Here is a 20,066-nt window from a genome sequence, read left to right on the forward strand (position 1 = left end):
GAAAATGACCCTGGCACTTATTGTTTCACAAATTAAGCACTGCTCCCCCATGTTCTGCTCTTTGGCCTGAGTCTGTCCAGGTCCTCCTTCTACAGCTGTCATCAGACATGCACTCCAATCACCGCAGCCTTCCCAAGGTGCAGCGAACAGTCTTATCTACTTTGATGCTCAGGTTTTATTTACATATTTATATCTAGAAAAAAGCTCTCTCTGTGCTCTATCACTTTTATCCCTTTTCTCATTTAATTAGTTGCTAAATACAGATCTTAATTATGGAAATGATTAATTTAATTCAGAGAGGCGTTACTGTTTTTCTACGTGGAGCTCTGAGCTTAGTTTGGCGCAGTTTTCAAGATTAACTATTGCCTGAGGAAATGTGTTGGTGATTTATTTTAATATTGTTCTGCCCTTTCCAGCACTGCTTGCAATATCCTGACTGTTATTTCAGCGCCTGAAAACCTTTCTTTGAGCTTTGCAAATACCCTTTGTAGGATGGGATTGAAGGAAAAGGAGAGCGACGCTACAAGAATACTGCAATACACACCACATATTGCCACCAGCATGTAGGCACGGCTGTTGTCTGGGATTCTATGCTAAACCCCAAATGAATGGTACTCATTTTACCGACATCTTTTCAGAGAAAGGCTGACTTTACTCTGCTGAGGTTCTTACCTGTGAAGTGCATGCGGAAAATGGGTCACATCTAAAATGGATGGGCATTAACCCATTGAGCTATCTTAATAGAGAGGTAGAAGAAGACAGAGAAGAAAAATCATGTATTAAGAGAACAAGATTTTAGTTCCTGTTCTTGGAAAGGGTGATTGGCTGTGAGTGAAGTATAAATCCAAGTAATATATTTATTCCTAGTTTTTAGTTTTTTTAGAGTTGGTCTGCAACATGTGCCATGAAAAACTTTATTTCAGAAAACCTGGACTGGTGCAAGAAAAACTGATTAAATTCATTTGTAAAATGTTGATGCTTTGGTGACAGGGAATGGAGCACACTGTGGGGATCATTTATGAGTTTGTAAGGCAGTGCAGCACAGGAAGTCAGCTTGCTGCGCTGAACTGCGTGACATGGAAAGGGCAGCACGTAAAGTGAAGCTAATCAATTTGTATCACTTTTCAGTGCATCAAGCGTAAAAAAACTATTTTAAAAATGACGCTTTTAAAGAAGAAAATAAACTCACAGAAAGCAGAGAACAGCAACCAGGGCAACAACCCCAACACTCCCAGAATGTCCGGACAGACTCCCAGGGGAAGAGGAAATGTACTTTTATTGAGGAGGAGAATGACATCTTGATCACTGAGGAGACAAAGCACGAACGCCAGCTCTTTGTCACCCCTAAATTGCCATTAGGGAAGAAAGAGGCCATTTGGTAGCCCCTAGTGGATATGGTCAACAGTGTGGGACAAGCGAAGACGACAGTCACCAACTGCAAGAAATGTTGGCATAACTGTAAGCACAGGACGAAGGAGAAACTGGCCCAAAACTTGAAGGCAGCCATGCAGACTGAAGGAGGAGGACATGCCCCTGAGGAAGAGCTGGATGCCTTGGAAGAGCAGGGGCAGCTGTCATCCTAGCAGATTTGGTGGCAGAAGTACCTGGACCGAACAGTTCTGTCTACGAGGACCACCAAGACTTATAGGGTAAATCGCAACAAGTGGCAATGTGAGCAAAAAGGATATATTGTGCAGTGCAGCTAGCTGTGTCCCAGGCCCGCTGCGCTGACTTCAAGGCAAAGAGTAGGAATCTGTCTCATGTACCGTTAAGCAACACATGTAGTTGGTCAATGCAAGTGATGCACACCAGAGAACCATGTGTGCTGTAAGAAAAGATGTGTGTGTCGCCGGTGGGCACCTGGTGGTTCATTGCATTGTAGGTGTGGGTGAGCACATTGAACTGGCACTGTGTCTGAATGGGGAGAGATTGCATAGCAAGTAGGTGAGAAGGTATGTGCGTACTGCAAGATATCCTGACCAATTCACATGCACTGCTGTGTTTGACAGTGTCAAACTTGCGATGCAGCTGGGAAGGGAAACATAGAAGAGCCCAGTGATGTGGACCAGGTTGAAGATGTAGCATATGGCAGAAGGGAGTCTGAAGGAAAAAAATGCCTCAGCATGCCACATATGTCCAAGTAGGAGGATGTGAAAAAGGGATCTGTGAAGGTATAGGATGACTTGCTTTGCCACCCAAAGGGCCAATTGGAGGATGAGGTGGATGGGCCTAGCTGGGTGGCAAACCTGGGTATGTACATGTCAGCTATTTGAGTACTACTACTATCTGGGGTACAGCTTGACCCATAGCACTCAAATACAGACAGCCATGTCAGTTCATTGCATATGATTGTGCAATTGTTTGTGTTGTAGGCACATGAGAGTCAATGTATGATCTGTGTTCCATCATTGTGTGGCAGTAAGGTGAGCCCTTGGGCCTAAATGAGGATTGCCAGAGGAGGCATGTACACATAAAAGGGAGTGGGCCTGAGTCAAGGCATGTGTGATACTCTGCAGATCACCAACACTGGCAATGATGAAATGGGGTGGGTGTCAGTTTAAGCATGAACTGGTCCAAGTCCTGTCTCTTCCTTCTAGGGCTTATATCAGAAGGTCCAAGGCTGACAGCTCCCTTACCCGATTTGAATAGAGATTTGATACTTCCAAATTTCTAGGCATACAGATATACTGTAACCCCCTGGCCATTGCAGAGGGGAATCTGGGCAAAGCCCTCAGATAGATCCGAAGGTCCATGCCATTGTGGATCTCTCCCCCACTCTCGCAGGTAGGCCAAGTGGCTATATCTAAAATGCTAATACTGCCTAGACTATTATAATCCTTTATGGCCCTGCTGGTGATCCCTCCCCCCCCACAATATTTTGCTAGATACTATATGGCATCCTTTCCAATCTCATATAAAGGCGTGGTAGAAAATGAGGGGTGCTGCATGAGGTACAGCGACCAATGTCAGAGGTCCGTCTAGGGGCCCCTAAATATAAACTGTACTATGCAGCAGCACAACTATAATGGCGATTATATGGATGGGTTTAGGCCCAAATGCAGAAAGGCAGGAAGTGACGTGTCTTTTAGGTGACACATATATCCTGACCTTGCTCCTCCATCTGGCCAGAGAGAGGATATCAGGAACTGAACTGACGAGGACAGCCCAGGCATGCTGGCATAAATACTAATATATAAACAGAGGCCCATGTCGCTACTGCTACCAACTGGACCTGTAGGGACTACTGGAGGTGAAGGAAATAATGAGATAACATGGGGGGGTTCATGCTTTTGACACGTTTAATTATGGCAACCTCCTATCCATCCTGCAAAACAGAATGGGTTTCTCGGATCATGTGTTAAAATGGTTCTCATCCTTCCTACATCACACATCACAAAGAGTCAAGGCAAACCATTCTCTCTCTCTAAGCCTTCTCCTGTACTCATGGGGGTCCCCCAAGGGTCCGCCATATCTCCTATTTTCTTCAGCCTTTTCTTAGAACCTCTTGCAAACTCACTAACCTCCATGAACATTCTTTTTCACATGTATGCTGATGACACACAACTTTATCTGAAAATGTCATCTTGCTCAGTACCACCTTAACATCTACTCAAAACTGGTTAACCAAGAACCACCTCCTACTTCCAAAACGGAATTCCTGCTCATTTCCCCTGCGAACCACATCCCCAAACTAGACCAATGGTTGACTCACCTCACTGCTTTCAATTGCACTCCTCTTATCGTAGACTCAGCCAAGTCACTTGGAATCACCTTGGACAAACACATGAATATGAAAAATCATATCAGAAATGTATGTAAGGGATCAAATCACTTGTTGAGATCACTCAGAAATATCAAACCTTTCCTTCCACTAAATGATTTCAAGCAGGTGGTCCAAGCGCTTGTCCTTACAAGGCTAGACTACGGCAGTGCTACCCTCTGTGGACTTCCCAAATACGTCTTGGCGCCACTAAGAGCTTCCCTAAATGCTGCAGTGAGACTGGTTACAGATACCAAATGAAACGAGCATATATCCCCTGTACTAAAATCGCTCAAATGGCTGCCCTATGAAGCACGAATCCAGTTGAAGATTGCTGTTCTGACGCACAAAGCTCTTCACTTCAATACCCCCTTGTACCTGGCTCAAAAACTTGAACTATCCTGTGGGAAAAGAGCCTCAAGAAGCGCCTCGACCTTCCTCCTGAAACCACTCATTCTTAACAAAAAGAGAACCTGTCACAGAACGTTTTCAGGCACTGCCCCAAAGATATGGAACTCCCCTCCACCGGAAGTACACAAAATCTCTTCAGTGACAATGTTCAAATTAGAAACCAAAAGATTCCTAATGAACATATTCTTACTGTAAGAGGAATAGGTTTCACTTGCTTGTTTTCATTGTTCCTACTACTAACTACTATTGTACCACCATGTGTTACGGCTCTTCTCTTCTGCTTACGTTTGACCCTTACCTGTTAACCGCCCACTCTTGTTGATTGAGCTACCCTCAGGGGTACATTTGTCCTGGAATCGGCGAAATGTCTTTTTTTTCTCTTACATGTTACATATGTTACATGTTGTGGATATTGCATTTATGTAATTCCTCCCTTGCATACTGTAAAGCGCTCTGTTATCCCTCGGGATCTTGTTCACGCTATATAAAACTTTATAAATAAGGAGGCGGGAGTGACAAAGGTGTTTGACTCAGTTTTTCTGAAGATGAACTTACCACATTTTAGGACATGGTTGACATATACGGAATATCGCAAGGCGAGATTTTAACATATAATGCTCTCATGCATGTCGTACACAAAAAATGGGGTGCTGGAGAAACTGAAGCAACCTCCTCTTCACTCCAAGTGGGCATCCTCTCACCCACCATGGGCAGGAAAGCGCATACAACACTGTCCACCTTCTTTGTGACACAATCACACAACTCAAACCCCAACAATAAAATCCAATGGGAAGCCAATCTGTGGAAAGAGTTTTCACATAAACTGTGGGAGAAGATCACACAACATGTTAGATAGATCTACTGGAACTCATGATTTCCCTATACACAATCCAACTACATACCGTAACAAACACACCTCACCCTTCATCGCACACGTTGTGTGTTTGAGGGGCACCCAAAGACTATCCCTGCAGTGGACAGACAGACACAGGGTTTTACCACATGGATGGACTTGCCTAGTACTGCAACTCACATGGACGATGGTAATGACAATCACGTCAGAGCCAGTAGACCACCAGATACCATGTATACCTAAACTCTGTCTTCCAGGGCTCATGTCACGATCCAAGAATGACAAACTCTCATGCAGATTTGTAGACCTGGTGCTAATACTATTTAAAAGACTTATAGAAATGGCTTGGAGAATGAATGCAGCCCTGGACATGGTACAGTGGACAAAGGACCTGTTGAAGTGGGCTAAGGCAGAAATTGATATAGTAAAGCTACTTAGACTGCTAGAGGGACATGGATCCATTGGTGTAACATGAGATGTATATGTTGGGAAACTAGAAACAAAGAATGATGTCAGACTGCCCTAAACACATGACTAGACTGCACTACTAATGAGGCACAACAAAGTATACCACAAGATTGGAATACTAATACATAAGGGCCAGATAGAAGACAAATGACAGGGACTAGTACTGAGTGCGAGTACCCGCCCATTGTACTAGAGGGCGCAGTACTGGCACCACTTACAGCATGAATACATCAATAGGGCCAATTGACTAGCTGGAGTATAGCAGTCAAAACTGAAAAGACTGAAAGCCATGGCTCACAAAGTGGATTTTTGTCCGTCTGCAAATTTACAGATTATCCATGCAATCCGGCAGAATAGAGCTCACTATTCGACAACCTGAGATTAATAAGAAAGAAGCTCTCATTGAAATTTGACTTGTTCGCCACTCTTACTAGTCTTATGTGCCGCATGGCATGGAACAAGGAGGTGGAATGATGGTCTGTATATGCCAGACATGAATGGCAAAGAATAATGTATGATCGCACAGCTGCTACATTGATAAAATGCAATAAAGGTATTATATATATATATATATATATATATATATATATATATATATATATATGTGTATATATATATTCACTGAAAAAACCATAGGTTTCACACATGTTATAGTTAGCGGAAATTTTACTGATAAAAAACCAATGAAATTCCCCCGTTATAGTTAGTGCAGGCAACTATAACTCATGCGACCGCAATCCTCTGCTGATGCTAATACTGTATTTAGACACTTATTTGCCCATGTCTTCTTCCATACATTTTTAGCTATACATATATTACAAATATTTTTTTTTCATAAAGACACATATGTCATCAGCATCCGCTAACTATAACATGTGTGAAACCTATGGTTTTTTCAGTGAATTTGCAAGGTTTTTTAAATGCTAATTCCTAACTATAACGTGTGTGAAACCTATGGTTTTTTCAGTGAATTTGTACGGTTTTTTAAATGCTAAGTTACTTTACGCCATTCGTGGCGTGCACGCCCACTTAACGCAGTTCGTTCCGTGCGCGCACAGTGAGCACGCGGTGCACTTCGCGCCCCGCGCGCCCACTTTACGCAGTTAGTGCCGTACACGCAAGGTGGGCACGCAGTGCGCTACGCGCACCGCGTGCCCACATTACGCACCGTGCGCACTTGGAGGACATATTATGCGCTTCCTTGTGATAGGTAATCTGTTAAATTTAATTTGTAAGTGATGACAATAATATGCCATGCACAGAGAGTGTTTTTTTTTTTATTAAAATTTTTAGCGTAAGCGCACCGTACGCGTACGGTAAGCGTAATCGGCGAAATTTTCAAAAAATAAAAATATACCGTTTTTGGCCTTGGGGGATCTTTGAGGACTCAACTAACATGGCTATGTGCATGGGCGCTGTCTAAACAGCCCCTTTATATGTTTTTTGCCTTTGTTTACAGCCCCCCCCTCAGAGTGCGAGAGAGAAAATGGCGGCTGCCGCTTCCTGGTTTCGACCGATTCGAATGTTTACTTAGATGTAACAGCCAATCAGAATCGCGCTCGCGCACGCCACCGTACGCGTACGGTAAGCTTACGGTAAGCGTACCGTAAGCTGGCTCAGATATATATATTGATTTAAAGGCTATTTTCTCAGAATCTACTGAACAGATTTACACCAAACCTACAAAAGGCACTTCCTTGACCTGAGGACTACCTCTCTGCCAAATTTCTAGTAATTCTGTTCAGCCGTTCGGGCTGTAGCCCTGTCTAAAGGTCCTATGGAAAAATGCATGGGAAAAACGCGTTTTGGGACCCCCTTTTATCTCAGCCCCCGCTTGACGAATCCCCCCGAGACTTTCAGGGTAGGAGCGGAGCGTAGCGCCCCACCTATTTTGAGAAATTCGCGAGGATTCATCGACCGGCGCCAAAGTTATTCAAAATAGAATGTTGCGGATTTCCTATGGAAACAGGGTCCTAACTATAACTACCTACTGGCGACCGCCAGTAGGTAATATATATATATATATATATATATATATAAACCAAGAGAAATACGGGTCCTTCCGAGATCAGTCCCTTCGCCAGGTGATGCGTCAACCGGCAGAAACCCAAGCCGGTAAATAAGTATCAAAATGTTCCTTCGAATAACGATGCACACTCAGGAGTCCATTGCATCCACAGGTATTTATTTCAAACAATCGCTACGCGTTTCGACACACAGAGTGTCTTGATCACACGATCTCAATGGAAAATCATGACGTGTATATATTAACAAACATAAAGAAAGCACTTCCTGTTAGGTATACATTTTCGCCACGTTAATCGGCATCCATCTTAAACTAGTTTGTATATAATGAAATGCATCACTGTTTCTTTGGTTTGCGAGTCTCTAGAAAACGAAAATTGATTCTAGCAATTGTATAACATGTATTGCACACTCATACATGATGTGATTGTTTGAGAAAGAGAAAACTGTTGATATTCAACATTCGAATAAAAACACAGAAAACTATCATACAACATGGCTATTGGGTTGCTACGATTGCACATAGGTTTGTGCAGATGTACATTGAGGAGGCCCACAAACAACTCAATGATAGCAATTTTTATGTTGTCAGCAATACCACAGAATATAACCAAACTATCACTGACACATGGGAGAAACTGGCTCTATGGCAAGAAAATGGTCTACTGACTTGGCCGGAGTACTGTTTTCTCAAAAATGACTACCCTAAACTACCCATAATATACTTACTACCCAAAGTCCACAAAGATGCAAACAAACCACCAGGCAGACCAATTGTTTCTGCGATAGGAAGTGTGAATGAAAATATATCTAAATATATAGATTTCTTTTTAAGAGATTATGTCACACTTCTCCCTTCCTACACTAAAGACACTAAGGACTTTTTAAACAGAATCAAGAATGTAGAATGGGTCAATGAGTATTTTTTGATCACAATGGATGTAAGTTCACTCTATACCATTATAGACCATGACCAAGGTATAGAGGCTTGTTTTCATTTCTTACAACAACGGGATATATGTTATCTTGAACACACAAACATGATTATTGAAATGTTGAGAATATGCCTTACTAACAATATTTTTATGTTTGATGGTGACCTATACAAACAAATACGCGGTACCACTATGGGTTCTTGTTTTTCACAGAGTTTTGCCAATCTGTTTTTAGGCAAATGGGAGGAAGAAATCCGCAAGGACGATAATCTCAAATCTGAATTTGATTCAGTAGTGATGTGGATCAGGTACATTGACGACCTGTTCGTCATCTGGAAGGGTACAGAATTAGAAGCACACATCTTCATTGAGAAACTGAATTCTAACCCATACAACATTTCACTTACTTCTAACCTCAGTAAAGAAAAATTGGATTTTCTTGACACACTCATTATAGTGAAAGAAGGCAAGCTAGTCAGCAGTCTCCACAGAAAGGAAACAGCCGGGAACAGTCTCCTTCATGCCCTCAGTGCTCACCCGGAAGCTCTCAAATGGAGCATTCCATTCGGGGAATTACTGAGGGCAAGGAGAAACTGCAGTACCGAGGAGTTGTATTTACAAGAGCAGGAGAAAATGCTTGCAAGGTTCCGTGAACGTGGGTATCCGGAATGGGCTCTCAACAGAGCAATTAATAAAATCAAGGATACCACGAGATCAAGCACCTTGGAAACCAAGCAATCAGCAGAGAGTGAAGATTTCGAAACCAGAGTAATCACTACTTTCAATCATGATTCTGAAAAGATTAAGAAAATACTAGTTGACAACTGGAAAATCCTGAAAACAGACAGCGTGATAGGTCCACACATAGGAGACAGACCCTCGATCACGTATCGCAGAGGCAGAAGCCTTAAGGATATCTTAGTTAAAGGAGATATTACTGAAATTCCAGGAAAGAACCACAATCTCAAAGGCTTCTACCCGTGCGGGCACTGTAGGGCGTGTAAATCTAGCCATATGGTGAAAGAGTTTGAGGTCCCAGGGACGAAACACAACAGAAAAATAGAGCAATTCCTGACATGCAGCACCACCTTCATAATATATGTTCTAGAATGCCCTTGCAAATTAAGATATGTGGGTAGCACAACCTGCATGGTTAAGAAACGAGTGCAGGAGCATTTACGTGCTATCACTAACAAAGATCAGCATTACCCCGTAGCTCGTCATTTTGAAACCAAACATCAATCGAATAACTCCCTTCTGAGATTTTTTGCTATTGAACAGGTGAACACAAGTAAGAGGGGCGGAAACAGAGAGGCAGCCCTTAGGAAGAAAGAATCGAAATGGATCATAGAATTAGAAACTAGATTCCCGGGGGGGCACAATCTTGATGAAGAACTAGCAAGTCATTTACAGGAAGATTAGAAATTCCCTGTCACCCCCTCACCCCCATCTCTAGGTTACTAACTGTGTTAATTTTGAATTTGTACGTACAGTAACAATTCTTGTGATTATACAACGAATATTTCATATCTATATTGTATATAATATGTTTTTAACCTATGTTTTTTTCTTGTTTGAAATTCAGGAGGAAAGGAAGGGACCCTTCACTGGCACTTGCGGGCACAATTTTCACGGGCACCCTACCCTTCTCCTTCGTCAGAATCATCTGGGCACTCACCGTCAAAGAGAAGTTAAAACACGTCCGATTATGTACAGCACTTTTTTCTGATACTAGTATATATGCTCACATGCACTTACCTGGAATTCATTAAACCTGAACCACGTCTAGAGGCCTGGATCATAGCCACTGTGACATTCAACTCTTAATGATCCATCTCACCTATTGCTTTTATAATAAGTAAGCTTTTGTTGGGCACTTGCCTTTTCAAGCTACGTTTAAGACTCTACTAACGCTGGACACTAGATCGCATTTATGAGAGTGTGCCTTAAGATGCATTCCATCTATTCTGCTACAATAGCCTGCAAGCACAAAAACTGGTTTGTACTTAAAAGATTAATGGAGTCTTGCATTAGTTTGGCACTTGTCGCACTATACAGTAATATAATTTTTTCAATTTTTTCATTCGTTTGTCTATAAACTTTATTGACAATCGACAGAAAGACAAACACGAGTTCATACAACTGTTAGTTACTGTCAGTATTAATCTTAAGAATTTTCTTTCAGCTGTTTTTTCTGCACTTGCAGTTTACGAGCACAATGCACAAACCTATGTGCAATCGTAGCAACCCAATAGCCATGTTGTATGATAGTTTTCTGTGTTTTTATTCGAATGTTGAATATCAACAGTTTTCTCTTTCTCAAACAATCACATCATGTATGAGTGTGCAATACATGCTATACAATTGCTAGAATCAATTTTCGTTTTCTAGAGACTCGCAAACCAAAGAAACAGTGATGCATTTCATTATATACAAACTAGTTTAAGATGGATGCCGATTAACGTGGCGAAAATGTATACCTAACAGGAAGTGCTTTCTTTATGTTTGTTAATATATACACGTCATGATTTTCCATTGAGATCGTGTGATCAAGACACTCTGTGTGTCGAAACGCGTAGCGATTGTTTGAAATAAATACCTGTGGATGCAATGGACTCCTGAGTGTGCATCGTTATTCGAAGGAACATTTTGATAGCTCCAAGCTTTGAAAACCCCAACCCAAAAATGCTAACTGAATGGGCTGAAAGCAATCTGTCTGCCTCGATGAATCTTGTCAATATTTTGGTGAAATATGCCCAAATAGATCGAGAAATGCTTTGCAAAGAAATAGACAAGCTAAATGAACAAATAAACAAATTAGAACAAACGGAGCATATAACCAAAATGAGAAAAGACATACAGGACAGAATTAAAAAACAAGAAGATAAAATAAAACTGAGAAAAGTTCAGAAATTTGCCCGTGACAAAGAGGATTACGAGTTGGGGCAGATTTTCACGTTTGCGCGCAAGTATGACAATGTGAGAAAAATGAGGCTGAATGAATCCAGGGCAACGGGAAATCCGACTACTCAAGCCAGTGAAATACCGAATGACATAGAATCCTCGGTGTCGGATGTGACCTCGTTAACAAGTGGAAGTGATTTGGAAGAAATGAGTGATAATGCACATGATAACAATGACGAAAGAAGCAGATTGAAACCAGGTGAAGAATTGAATTTTTTAGCCAACGACAGGCGGCAAACACTGAGGCCGCGCAATCCACGGAATTATCAAGGGCAAGAAGAAACAAGAGGCGCAAAGCAAGGCGCAAGCTCAGGCGGAGCAAAACCGAAAAGAGGTCAGTGGTACAGGCGCTAGAAGATAATACCATTGTCAATCTATCCAAAGTGACCCTGAGCAAAGCGGAAACACAACTTTTGGCGCTGGGACTTTCTTTCTGCCCTGAAAGTAGTTTTAACTATGGCAAAACAAGAGTGGACATTTTCTCCTACATACGAAAATTGAAGCTAAAAAAATTCTTTACAATCAAAGGTAACAACAATGAACCACAAGACATTATCCACAATGAGGCTTTCACTGATGGCGGCCCTGTTACCAATCTGCAGGCTTCCGATGCGAGCATGCTTCTGACCATTCACGAACTCGCAGGGAATACAGCGGTGGAAAGTGATAGCACTACAATACCAAACTCAACACAAGAACAAATTAAGACACTGGATTTAATTGACTCAAGTGCTGGCAAAAGCCCATTCAAAAACAAATCCACCTTTTGTCCTATGATGCCAAAGGACGCTATTGATATCTTCCATGAGAGAACAACCGAAGATCTGAAAAATCTATACCACAAGGTTAACCATGTGAAGAACAAGCACAGAGCAAAATTCCATGACATTGAATACAAAAAATTGATATCCAAATTAAAAAATAATCAGGAAATCATCATCAATAAGTCCGACAAAGGTGGCAATCTGGTTATATGGCCACGCAATGACTATACAAATGAAGCATTACGTCAACTCAATGATACCACATGTTATGCTCAGTCATCTATGGGTGAATACAATAAAGCCAAAGAAGCCCTTAAGAAACTTCTGTTGGAATATAAACGGAATGGCCTTATTTCCAAACAGGAATATCTGTTTTTGCACAAGGAATTTCCTATTATACCCATCCTATATCTTATCCCAAAGATCCACAAACAAATAAAACCTGTTCCTGGAAGACCGATTATCTCTGCTATTGGGGGGATGTGTGAAAATATAAGTCGTTATGTGGATTACTTTTTACAAAGTCATGTACAGACGCTCCCAACGTACGTTAAAGATACTGGAGACTTTCTTAAAAAATTGGAACAAGCCAGCTGGAATGATGATTGTATACTCATCACTCTTGACATAGAAGCGCTGTATACAAGTATTGAACACCAAAAAGGATTGGCTGCTGTGCAACACTATTTAGAGACTAGATCCCTCAGTTATTATAACCACAACAAAATGTTAATTGAAATGATCAATTGGTGTTTGAATAACAACTTTTTTATGTTCAATAAGAAAATGTATAGACAGTCTAGAGGTGTGGCGATGGGAGCTTGCTTCTCTCCCAGCTACGCATGTTTACACGTGGGCTGGTGGGAGGAGCAGGCTCTCAGAGGCATCTTTAGTGAGACAGTGGACACTCATGTTAAGAGCTGGTTTCGTTACATAGACGACATCTTTATCATTTGGGAGGGAAGTGTTGAGAGTGCTGAATCGTTTATATCCAACATTAATGTCAATGAAATGAATTTACATTTTACATCATGTATCAACAAAAGTAGCGTTGACTTTTTGGACACCACGGTCTATGTTGAAAATAGGACACTTCACACAACTCTACACAGGAAGTCCACCTCAGGCAACTCCACACTACACGCCACCAGCTCACATCCATACCATTTGATAGCAAGTATCCCATTGGGTGAGATATTAAGACTTAAAAGAATTTGCAGCACAGAACAGCAATTCAATAAATGCAAATTAGAGTCCCTTGATCGTTTCAGAAAAAGAGGGTATAGCGATGACATTTTACAGAAAGCCATTCTCAAAGCTACTCTTAGATCTAGGGATTCATTGTTAAACAGAGACACTGTCAGTAAGGACACTAGTAGTGGAACTGAGGCTAACTTAGAAGTACCCAGACTAATTACTACTTTTAGTCAACAGCAAAGACAAGTAAAGGCCATTATTGTGAAAAACTGGCCTATTTTACTTACTGACGCTGTTTTGGCACCAAGTTTACCCAAAAAACCCACCCTTACTTTTAGAAGGGCTAAATCTATGAGGACGGAACTGGTCAAGAACAGTCCTGAAATTCTTACCAATACGACATGGTTAAAGCCTCAATCAGGTTTCTATAAATGCTCAACATGTAGAGCCTGTAAATTTGGTAAGAATACTACTCATTTTACGGTGCCTTTCAGTCCCTATAAAAGAGAAATAAGAGGACATTTTACATGTCGCACAGATTTCGCTGTTTATGTCCTTACCTGTACCTGCAATTTACAATATATAGGCAGTACCAAATTACCAGTTCATATGCGTATTCTGCAGCACCTCCGTGCTATAGTTAACAATGACACAAATTATCCTGTAGCGCGCCATTTTAAGACAACACATCAGAATGACCTTAACTGTCTAAAGTATTATGTAGTAGCAGCAATCCCTGTTCCGACAAGAGGTGGTGACAGGGAACTCATGCTGAGGAAACTTGAAACGCATATGATAATGGAGTTTGATAGTAAGTCGCCCAATGGACTTAATACAACAGAAGATCTGCACTATTATTTATAATCTATTTCCGTTCGTAATACTTTTTCCACCATCAGGTATTATACCACGATTATTAATACAGCATATCCTTGGTTAGGCATATTTATTAAGGTCTATGCACTTGGCCTTATCTCTGGAGGTTTCTTTTTACACTCGCTAGCCCCAGTCTTTCCCAGTAATATTACCATCTTACGGTCACATACATGGTTTTATAAATAATCAATTAGAAAATTATCCCATAAAAATCAACTTAGTTAACATATATTTTAGAGTGTTTAGATGTGTTTTTAGATAAGGGTTTTATTATATATGGTATTTATTAAGCACTAGAGAAGCACTTTTGTACTAATAATTAGGTGTTTTTAGGCGTAATTTGCACAAATTTTTTGATAAGAAACAACTGGTATTTTAATTTAGATCTGACAATACGACCATGGGAAACTATCAAAATTGTTCACAATCAAATAAGTGTTTGCAATATAGTTTCAAGAGAGGTACATGTGAGATTTTACTGTGGGTTTGTAACAACAGGATTTTAGTACTAAAGGATGTACCCCATTGCTGGCTGGAATTTTTTTGCATTTGAGCAAAGTATTTAAGCATATGTTTATGCGGACAAACTTTTGTCTTGTAGAATATTATTTTTTATGACAGCAATTTAATGGTATCCACTCACATATTTATGTGTTTTATTTCTGCATAGATGAATACAGAATCCGGCCCACAGTATTATGTACTTCACCAAACTCCATATCTTGATTTCCATGGATCTAGATGTATTATTTATGGATTTATCCGATTAATATTGGAGAGATTGTTTTAAATAATGTATTTATTGTTGTTACCTATTTATTATAATATTAGCGTTATTTTGCACATGTGAAAGTGGAGAGAAAAAAACACTTTCATAGTATGTTTTCTATGTCCTTTGGGAGCACGTGACACTAGTAGGTGGTATTTAAAAAAGCTATGGTATACGCATTTCTCCATGTGATCAAGGCTGCTGTGTCAGTCGAAACGCGTAATGACATATTGAGTGAGCAATAAACATCCTGTCATTCCAACTAAGAGGAGTTCGTGCTGGTTCTTTTCATCGCCCGTGGGGAAGTTGGAAGGCAGCAATTCAGTCATATATATATATATATATAATATATTCACTGAAAAAACCATAGGTTTCACACACGTTATAGTTAGGAATTAGCATTTAAAATACCTTGCAAATTCACTTAAAAAACCATAGGTTTCACACATGTTATAGTTAGGTGGATATTTCACTCGTAAAAAAACAATGAAATTCCCCCGTTATAGTTAGTTCAGATAACTATAACTCGCGCGACCGCAGTCCACTGCTGATGACGTCACATATTACATCACTCATGACATGGTCAGTGGCATCACTCATGACATCACTGATGACATCATCCTTGTGATAGAGTGGCGGCCGCGCGAGTTATAGTTATCTGAACTAACTATAACGGGGGAATGTCATTGTTTTTTTACGAGTGAAATATCCACCTAACTATAACATGTGTGAAACCTATGGTTTTTTAAGTGAATTTGCAAGGTTTTTTAAATGCTGATTCCTAACTATAACGTGTGTGAAACCTATGGTTTTTTCAGTGAATATATTATATATATGTATATTATCTACTGGCGGTGAAAAACCAATGAAATTCCCCCGTTATAGTTAGTGCAGGCAACTATAACTCACGCGACCGCAATCCTCTGCTGATGATGTCAAATATTACATCACTGTATTTAGACACTCATTTACCCATGTCTTCTTCCATTAATTTTTAGCTATACATATATTACAAATATTTTTTTTCAGACAGACACATATGTCATCAGTGATGTAATATTTGACATCATCAGCAGAGGATTGCGGTCGCGTGAGTTATAGTTGCCTGCACTAACTATAACGGGGGAATTTCATTGGTTTTTCACGAGTGAAATGTCCTGCTAACTATAACATGTGTGAAACCTATGGTTTTTTCAGTGAATTTGCAAGGTTTTTTAAATGCTAATTCCTAACTATAACGTGTGTGAAACCTATGGTTTTTTCAGTGAATTTGTACGGTTTTTTAAATGCAAATTTTTTTGGGAGATTTTTGGTAAAAAATAATATCCAACCTATGTATAAAATAATATATGTACTATATCCTGCATTATGGAATGGTTAATTTTTTAAAAATTAATGTTTACATACGGTTGTACATCACAGTTATTATCTTCTACAACTCTTGAAACTTGTATTTTTTTTTTTATGCATTTTTTGCCGTGCGCGTACGGTAAGCTGACGCTACGCGCTCCGTACGTCATAAGTACGGTGCGCTTACCTGATACGATGCGCGTACGGTAAGCTGACGCTCCGCGATCCGTACGTCATAAGTACAGTGCGCTTACGTGATACATACGTGACGTACGCGTACACGCATGCGCTTTGCGCGGAAGCAACGTCGCGGTTACGCAGGGGCGTGTAATGCGCATGCGCGAGTGCGTCTTACGTACGCGTTCCGTAAGCGCTCCGTAAGCGTCACGTTTGAGCATGCGTACTTGTTTACGAGCGTGTACCGTAAGCTTACGGAGCGCGCACGGTAGGTCATGTGATCCACAAAGAACACTTTTCATTGGTTGAAACTACTTTCAGTTCCAGAAACTTCCCACACCACACCCATTCCCCTCATAACTGCTTGAGATCCCCTAGGAGAAGGAGCTGAATTGACATTGAGATACAATGGCAGAGCAGCAGACCTCTTCTGAGAGTGAGCCTAGCAGCACCATCATCAGACAGAGAAGGAGGAAACAAAAGGATTCTTTTGTGTGGGAGTATTTTACTTTTCCAGAGGGGCAGAAAAAGGTCAATGCTCCATTGGTCACTTGCAGACTTTGTGAGCGTGTTTTATCTAGAGGAGATCCAAGGAAGAAGTATTCCTTTGGAAATCACTCTATGATGAGACACCTTGGGAATAAACATCCCAGGACCTTTGCTCGACATACTGAAGAAATCTCTTCAGTAAGTCACCGGAGCCCAACCTCAGAAGCTCAGCCGAGTACATCATCGGCAGCTCAGCGGAGCCCTTCCTCTGAGGTGGGAGCATCACCTTCTTCAGCTCCTCTGGACATTAACCCTCGATTTTGGAGGGTTTCAATGAGGTGTACAACGTGTTGTGGTCTTATTGTTTTTGGGGAGACCAGTGTTTCCCTTATTAACAATAAGATAGACCAGCATGTTTGTAGACGTTCATAATATTCCCATTCTTTCTTTCCTCTATCCCTGTATTAACCCAACGGCTCTTTTAAGAGCCAACCTTACCTCACAATTTTTTTTATTTTTTTTTAAGCTTTCCTTTTTGAAAAAATTTTTTTGCCGTGCGCGTACGGTACGCGTAATTGCGGAATAGTTACACGAAGTTCGCGGAATTTTTCTCGCGGGATTTTTCTCGCGGAATTTTTCCGTTTACGCCGTGCGCATACGCTACGCGCATCCCGCGATTTTTCAAAAAAAAATTTAAATTAATTTTTGCCCATGGGGGTCCTTCTGGGACCCCCTGACAAAGGCTAGGGGGTCAGGAACTGTCCACCCTGCCCCCTTTTCATGTTCTCCACCTTTGATTTTCACCCCCTCAGACTGCGAGAGACAAAATGGCGGCCGACACTTCCTGGTTTCGACCGATTCGAACGTTTACTGACATCTAACAACCAATCAGAATTGCGCTCACGCACGGCGGCGTGCGCGTACGGTAAGCTTACGGTACGCACTCGGAGCGCGCCTATAGATATATATATTGATTTAAATGCTATTTTCTCAGGAAATACTGAACAGATTTACACGAGACCTTCAAAAGGCACATCCCTGACCTGAGGGCTACCTCTCTGCCAAATTTCAAGTAATTCTGTTCAGCCGATCGGTCTGTAGCTCGGACTAAAGGTCCTATGGAAAAATGCATGGGGAAAATGCGTTTTGGGACCCCCCCTTTTTCTCAGCCCCTGCTTGATGAATCCCCCCAAGACTTTCAGGGAAGGAGCGGAGCCAGTAGATAATATATATATATATATTCAAACCACCTCCAACTTCCACTACAGAAATCAGACTCCGACACTTGGGTAAGCTTCACCATCCAGCTTTGATTTATTTACTTTGCTTGATGCGTTTCGGCACACTTGCCTTTTTCACAATGGGAAGTCGTTAAAAAACACAATTTTTAAACACACAGATGAAGGTCACATGGTTGTTTGTTAAAATAGATATAGTAAACAGACTACGCAAATGAAACATCGTCATTGACATTGCTCAGACTGACTCATTGTTCCAGTAGTTGAAATCACTACTGGACCCATACATATATAATATTGCAAAATCCATATTACACATGTTAAAACTTAATACATAGTTTATACCATGATTTATAGAAAAAAAACTTTTTTATTTTTTTTTATTTTTTATTTAAACATGACTAGATTGGCACTGTTTAACCTGAAATATACTTCCCACAATAATTACTGATTCCTGATAACATCTCGGGATAACTAGCAACTTAAAATATCACTCATGGCATGCTATGGCTCATCATATCCAATCAACTTGCTGTCGGTCACAATGTTCATTTGCAAAAAAGTATCGGGCTAGTGCCCCAATATTAAGTCAATCCAGTCCATGATTCTGCCAATAAATAAAAACAGGTTTCAATTTAGTGAAAATCATTATTATTAAAGTGCAAGTGCATTACAGTACATCTGATATTAAGTGCAACGTTCTCAGAATTTCTGTGTAAAATAGCAAATAAAGTGCAAAAACTGTTACATATAGATTCTCTTAAAAGATTTCCTACCCTTATAAATAATCTAAAAAATGTCAAACAATCTCTATGTTCAATAGCACCAAGCGAATAAGTTGTGCAAAATATTTTAATACCTTTAATGTATTTTTATACTCATATTGCAACTCACGGGATTGTAAGGACACAAATATATAAGACTGCTAGTGCAAAATCAGTATGTTTCCACACTTCCGCGAAATACCAATCAGGCGCACAACAATATTCCCTTGATCATTTCTTACAGTATAGAGTATTAATATTCAATTGCTCAATATAACACTTTTATTCATCATGTTGCCAAATACTTGTACCCGGTGGCTTGAGGCACTCCAGGTTCCGAACGGGTGCCGAGCAGCGAGGGCGGTGTGCCATATTGCTCCCACCCCCCCGGGATCCCTGAGGCTTCGAATGGTTATGCCTCGTAAATAAACTCGTTTCTCTCCACCTCGATATTACTTGGCGGATTTTTCACTGTATATATTTGTTCACACAGCAGCCCACGGTAGGGTGAACCTTAGCGCGTTCATACCACCGGGACTTTGCACCCCCACTCTGGTCCTGACGAAAGCCTGTTGAACATTCATTTAGGCAGAAACATGTTGACCGCCATGGAGTGAATCAGGTCTTTTATTTTTTGACCTCCACTCCTTTTTAGTTCCTCCAATTAGCAAAATTATTAAATTTACTTTTTTGACTCAATTGGAAATTTTAAATTCACTGTCACTTCACATGAACCCCGCTCTGCAGTAACCTGGCGTTGCAGCACACTGGGATGGCACTCGGCCATACCCAGTGGAGCCCGATGATGAAGCATGTCACCAACCAGGTTGGTGAGTGAGGGCTTTATCCATAACTTGTATTATCTTCATAGGTCTACGTCCCTCTCAACAACATATTGGTTGGTTTCGAGCTTGTAGACCCCTGCCTTTTTGATGAAAAGTGCCTTGTTCACATCACACTGACTTAGTTGTTATGTATCCTTTCCCTTGAGGGGATTAGTCGTGTTGGTACCCTTCCTCTCCTGTT

The sequence above is a fragment of the Triturus cristatus genome, chromosome 3_1, assembly GCF_964204655.1.
Source record: "Triturus cristatus chromosome 3_1, aTriCri1.1, whole genome shotgun sequence".
Taxonomy (NCBI): Eukaryota; Metazoa; Chordata; class Amphibia; order Caudata; family Salamandridae; genus Triturus; species Triturus cristatus.